Consider the following 6,905-nt stretch of genomic DNA (forward strand, 5'->3'; position numbering starts at 1 on the left):
GGAAGGCCATCTTTCCAGAATAAAAATGCAAGTCTCTTTGCTCTGCCTGCCTCTCCTTGTGTGGGATGCGGATGCAATGCTGGTGACATAGCAGCAGTCCTGTGACCATCAGGACTAAAGTTAGATGCTGGAGGAACAGCTGTACTAGCCATGGACTGCCTAGCCCCAGGCTTCTTGTTAGATGATTAGAAGAAATGACTTACCTGTTCAAGTCACTGGTTGCTGGATCTTGTGTGACTTGCAGTTGAAGACATACCTTGACTAAAGCAAGAAATATGCTCTGACTCAAGAAAAGTGAGTAAATTGGTTACCAAGGCAGAGATTAGCACGCACGCGCGCACACACACACACACACACACACACACACACAGGGCTCTGAGCAGACTGGAGTGAGAGAGTTTCTTTTATGCTGACTTTGAAGGAGGAAGAGGGCCACTTGGCAAGGAACCGTGGGTAGCCTCCAAGAGCTGAGAGGGGTTCTTTCCGACAGCCAGCCAGAAAACAAGGACCTAAGTCTACATCCGAGGAGATGGATCCTGCCCACGACCTGAATGAGTCTGTGAGATCTCCAGGATGGGCAACAGTGTGTGCCCAGGCTCTGAGGCCAGCCCCAGTGAAGCCTCCAGAGAAGAAGGTGGCCCACCAGCACCTCGGGCATCATCTGTGAGTACCCAGACAGCAGATGCAGTGGGTCTGTGCCCAGAAACTCTGAGGTGATAAATGCGCACGGTTTCAGGCCACTGGGTTTTTAGGGATTTCTTACACAGCAATAACCGATATGCTGGGATAGAGAATAAAGATACTGCGGTGAAAGAGGGGAGCTGGTGATGAGTCTTCCCAGGACCCAGCTAGGGGAGGGTCGATCTGGGCAGAACGTTCATTTGTTCATTCACTGATTTGCCAACCACTTATTAAGGGCCACTGCTATGTGCCAGGCGTGAGGCAACAGTATGAAGCTGTTGCGTCTCACGTCCCATTTCGTACTGTGCAGGCCTAGCAGGAGCTACCCACTGCGGCCGCGGTGGAAGGGATGAAACGGGACTCACAGGCGTGCAGTTCCCATGACGACCTGGGCCTGGGGCCAGATCCTTTACATATACTGACTCATCATCGATCACCACAACGGCTCGTAAGACAGGCATTAATATAATCATTTTACAGATTAAAAAAACTGAGGTCACACCGCGTAGCGCTGGGAGCCTAGGAAGGGAAGCCGGCTCCTCCCATTCTAAGTTGGGGTGGAATTTGCCGTAGGGAAAAATCAGGTCATCTGAGCGCCTGTGGCCTACTTTACCAAGCAGCCTCCTCCTCCTCCTCCTCCACTCGCTCTTCTTCTCAGAAGCGTATCCTTCAAGAGTTACAGTATCCTGCATTCACAAACTACAATCTGGGAATAGCTTCTGGAAATGCTTGAACGGAACAAATATCTGGTGGGCCCTCTTCACTTTTTCTTTGTCAGCATGTTCTTCCCCTTCCATAAAGACATTATTAGAATGTCCCTTTCAAATGCTTTCTAAATTTGAATCCAGTGTCAACCCATCTCTCCATTTCATTCCACCGCATTGCTGTGAGCGCTGTGAAATAGGAGGATAAAGCGCTGGGGCCTTTTTTTTTTTCTTCCTATATAAAGCTTTGTGTTCTTCTCTTTTCACTTAACGTGTGTATTAGTCAGGATCCTGGCAGGAAACAGCATTCACTCTGATGGTTCAAATGAAGAGCCATTTAGTGAGGGATGATTTACAGAGATGCAGGTCCATGTAAGGGAACTGGCAAGAGATGCTGGGCCCCCAGGAGCGGGCCAGAGCAGGAAGCTCTTCCTGCCATCAGAGCCAAAAGGGCCAGGGGAGAAATTGATGGGAAGAGAGCCCAGAGAGGGTGGCAGGCTGAGCAGGGAGTCCTAGAGGAGCAGAGGTGAGGAAAACAGGAGAAGACACATCCCAGCCTGTCTCTCCTCCTGCCCTTCCATCTCCTGCTGGTGTCTCCCCTTGGCTGAACCCAGCCTGCTGTCAGAGGGCAAAGGGACAGGGACGAAGCATTGCACTGGGCAGTTGTGGGGTACAGAAAATGATTCTGGAAGGACAAGTGGAGAAGAATTAGCATATTATATTATGAACACTATCCCATGGCATTAAATATCCTTTGAAGACAGTGTGGGGTTTTTTTTTTTGGTTCTTTTCTTTTAAAGTAGGTTCCAGGCCCAGTGTGGAGCCCAACACGGGGCTCAAACTCATGACCCTAAGATCATGACCTGAGTTGAGACCAAGAATCGGATGAGCCACCCAAGCACCCCTGAATGACTACATATTTCATCATGGGGTGAGTCTATAATTTATTATTAGAAGTATCAATATTAGTAGAAGTAGGGGCGCCTGGCCGGCTCTGTCTGTAGAGCATGCAACTCTTTCAGGTCGTGAGTTCAAGCCCCACATTGGACGTAGAGCCTACTTAAAAAAAAGAAAATTAGTAGTGGAGGTAATAGCAGTAAATCAGAGGGTACTAAGATTGGTCTCTGTCCAATTACTGCAATGGTGCCTTTGCTCATCATTTAAGTTTCCATACCTGCCATTGTAAGTGACAGAATTCAGGGAGGTGTCTCCACAGTTGGAAGGCTTGCAGAGTCCATGGGAGAAGCTCCAGCTCTGCCTCCCTCCCCAGAAGCCACGTTGGGCCAGCAGATCTGACCTCTCTTTGGCTACTTGCATGCACAGGAGAAAGCTCCGGTGCCACCTGAAAGGACTGTTCTGAGAAATTGCAGGGTCGAGGGAGGGCGGATGGATGCCCAGGGGTGGGTCCGATGCTCAGAAAGGAGCCCACTCCCTAGGAGACAATTAAATATGGGGAGACTCAGCATTTGGGTTTCCCCCCATCCTCCTCCAGGGCTCCTGGTCCTCAGGTTGTGGCAGTCTTGCTCCCCCTGCTGGCCAGCCAGGGCACCTACAGGAAACTGCGCGGGCCAGGCTCCTGCAGGTCCTGAGCAGTAGTGGCCACGCTGCGCGGTGCCCAGTTTGTACCCAGCCTCTGGGACTAGCCCCTGGAAAAGTTCCCACAGGGTTTCGAGCACCTGAGGGATGCCTTGGACTCACCTTCCTGGAACAGATCATTGTTTTGGCTACAACAGGATCTCTTGGACACTGGTGAAAATTTAAACCAGCACACATACGGAGAAACCTCAATTTTTTGCTTCAGCCTCACCTCCACCAGGAAGCCTTCCATGACCACATCCACCAGCCTCCCAGTGTAATCGGCATGCTCCTTTCCCCCTCTTCCTGTAGCACTTTTGTTTGCCTCTGACTCAGGTGAACAAGAAAGGTACATTTCTCTTTTGAAGTCCAGTTCCTCCATGAGATCCCAGTAACTTGATTTCAATCACTTCAAAGTGTTGAAAAAAAAAAAAAAAAAAAAAACAAACCCAGAGGCCCAAAATTGTGTCACTTGGGCCAGGCGAAGTCACCAAACCAGGCTTAATACCTAACCTGATTGCAGTTTCAACCTCCCCCCAAACTAAGTTTGAAGCTTTCAATCAGGAATTTTCACCTGCAAAAGATGACCCTCTGCCCTTCCTCCTAAGGAAAAGTGACCTTGCCTCAAACGATCCTTTCTTTTGCTAAGAACTTTCTTGCCCCGCCCTCCTTCCTATAAACACCTCTCATTTTGTACAGCTTCTGGGAACTCCCCTCTAGGAGCTAGATGGGATGATGCCTGTTGGTTTTATTTTTTTTTTAATTTTTATTTATTTATGATAGTCACACAGAGAGAGAGAAGCAGAGACATAGGCAGAGGGAGAAGCAGGCTCCATGCACCAGGAGCCCGACGTGGGATTCGATCCCGGGTCTCCAGGATCACGCCCCCGGCCAAAGGCAGGCGCTAAACCGCTGCGCCACCCAGGGATCCCGATGCCTGTTGGTTTTAATAAAGCCAATTAGAACTTCAAATTTAAAAAAAAAAAAAAAAAAAAAAAAAAAAAAAAAAAAAGAACTTCAAATTTACTTGATTGAGCTTTGTTTTTACTTTTCTTTTTTTAAAGATTTTATTTATTTATTTGTTTATTTATTTATTTATTCATTCATTCATTCATTCATTCATTCATTCATGAGACACGCAGAGAGAGACAGAGACACAGGCAGAAGAAGAAGCAGGCTCCCTGCGGGGAGCTCGATGCAGGACTCGATCCCAGGACCCCGGGATCACAACCGGAGCCAAAGGCAGACGCTCAACCACTGAGCCCCCCAGGTGCCCCTGGTGAGATGCTCCTTGTCCGCGGTCATAGTGTCCTGACTTCGGGCTCCTTCACTGCTTGGCTTTGGACCCCTGGGACCCCCTTCTGTGCCCCCGTCACTTGGCAGGGGCACCGGCTTTTCTGCAAGAACCACCGAGGGCAAGATAAAGCCAAGCTCTTTCAGTTGGTCCCTCCCCCACCTGGGGCCTCCCGGGGCAGCAATCCCCCCCCCATCCCGTCGCTCCACCTGGTCCCGCCACACCCCTGCGCTCAGGGGCTCCGCTCAGGAAGCCGGGCCCAGCGCGCCTCCCTCCTCCCCCCTCCCCTGCATCGCGTCCCCTTGACCCCGCGGCCCAGCCGGGGAATCGAAGCGGGGCCGGAAACCTTGCTCTAATTCCGGGTGGTTTACTCCCCGGTCTTTTGTCCAAGCCCGAGGGACTCAGCCCCAACGGTCCGGGAGGGCTGTGGAAAACAAAAGCCAGGAAGTGACTGCTTTTATTCTGCTCTCGGCTCTCCCAGGAGCTGCAGCGGGAGCTGGTTTAAATGGGGGAGGTGAAAGGAAGCCGGGAAAGGGGGTGGCGAATGTTAGAGAAATCACCTAACGGCCCAAAAGTGTCCTGCCACCCCGCCTTCTGGCACTTGATCTTGCCTCACCTGCCCTCGCCCATCCTGTCCCCAAGAGGGGGAGGGTGGGGCGGGGGTGGGAGTGGTCAGGGCCTGCCTTCTCAGGGAGAGGAGGCCGGGAACCCTTGGGGTCGCACCCCTGCATCTCCCGCACAAGCCTGGCCTGCAGCTCCTCCACCAATGGCTGTCCTCATAGAGCATCTTTTTTTTTTTTTTTTAATTTTTTATTTATTTATGATAGTCACAGAGAGAGAGAGGCAGAGACACAGGCAGAGAGAGGGAGAAGCAGGCTCCATGCACCGGGAGCCCGACGTGGGATTCGATCCCGGGTCTCCGGGATCACGCCCTGGGCCAAAGGCAGGCGCCAAACCGCTGCGCCACCCAGGGATCCCTCATAGAGCATCTTTTTTTTGTTTTTTTTTTTAATAATTTTTTTAATTTATTTATGATAGGCACACAGTGAGAGAGAGAGAGGCAGAGACACACACAGGCAGAGGGAGAAGCAGGCTCCATGCACCGGGAGCCCGATGTGGGATTCGATCCCGGGTCTCCAGGATCGTGCCCTGGGCCAAAGACAGGCGCCAAACCGCTGCGCCACCCAGGGATCCCCCTCATAGAGCATCTTAAGGAGGCCGGGAGCCCTGGGTGGCGCAGCGGTTTAGCGCTGCCTTCCGCCTGGGGTGTGATCTGGGGACCCGGGTTCGAGTCCCACTTCGGGCTCCCTGCATGGAGCCTGCTTCTCCCTCTGTCTCTGTCTCTCTCTCTGTGTCTCTCATGAATAAATAAATAAAATCTTAAAAAAAAAAAAGGGGGGGATCTTAAGGAGGCCAAAGTTAAGTGACTCTGAAGTGACTCCATTTGAGACACGGTCCATCTCTGCTGCTTTTCTGCTGGGCCTCATCGACTCATGTTCCACATTTTGCTTCTGAATAAGCTGAAGAGCTATGTTTCTGCTTCAAGGGGGAAGCAAGAAAGTGAATCATTTTTTGAGTTTTGTCCCAGGCCCCAAACACCTGATAACACCCAGATCCCAAACATGTTCAGGATGTTAGTACCAAACAAATCTCAGCTGATGCTGGCATCAGTAGCGCCACAGCAAAAGGAAACCGGATTTCATGCTGAATTTTCTTTTCTTTTCTTTCTTTCTTTTTTTTTTTTTTTTTTAAGGAAATAGAGAGGGGCAGGGGCAGGGGCAGAGGAAGAGAGTCTCAAGCAGGCTCCATGCCCAATGCAGAGGCCAACGCAGGGCTTGATCTCACAACTCTGAGATATTCAACTCTCGAGAAATCAAGAGCCCGATGCTTAACCGACTGAGCCACCCAGGGGGCCCCGATTTTTGGTGATTTGTGGAGTAACACCTATTGTTCACCTGACACTCGCCTTTGATGGGACCGACCCTGGATTCCTGGAGGAATGCGTACCCTAGACCTTTTCTAATATAAATCTCTAGCCCCAAGCAGTGACAAGACTCACTCTCCTTTCCTTTCCAAGTCTCCCAGACACTCCATCTGCTCTTCCCTACCTGTCACAGTATTCAATAAAGTCTGTTTTCTGTTTTGATCTCTATTCTGCATGAAGCCAAGGAGTCTCTCGGCTGGTCCTGGGGGACCTTCCCCTGGGGCCTCTAACCCAGCCCCACTACATCAGTTCAAATGTCTGGCAAAGCCAGGGATAGTGCTGCCAGAAGTCTCAGGCTCCCAACACAGGTAAACTGAGGACTCTCTGCTTCCCCTTGGAAGTCTGCAGACTCCTACCACGTACAGCTCCTTCTTTCCCTGTCCTCCTTCCTGGCTGGATGATGATCAGAGAAAAACTCTCTAAAGGCCATTTTAGCTTTCTTTCTAAGTTAACATGACTGTGTATAAACTTTGTTTAAACCCAAAGCCTGATTTACCACCCACCACCCAAGCGTCCTGCATCTGCTTTGTGAATGAGTAGCCTAAAGGAGAACCATCTTGTCCTTGAGAGAGCCATCAATGCTCCCACTACCTGCATTCTTTTATGGTCAAACTCAAGATCCCTGCCTACATGTGAATCTGTAATCTTCTGAGTTTTCACAAGAGGG

Source organism: Canis lupus, chromosome 19 (genome assembly GCF_003254725.2).
Source record: "Canis lupus dingo isolate Sandy chromosome 19, ASM325472v2, whole genome shotgun sequence".
Classification (NCBI taxonomy): Eukaryota; Metazoa; Chordata; class Mammalia; order Carnivora; family Canidae; genus Canis; species Canis lupus.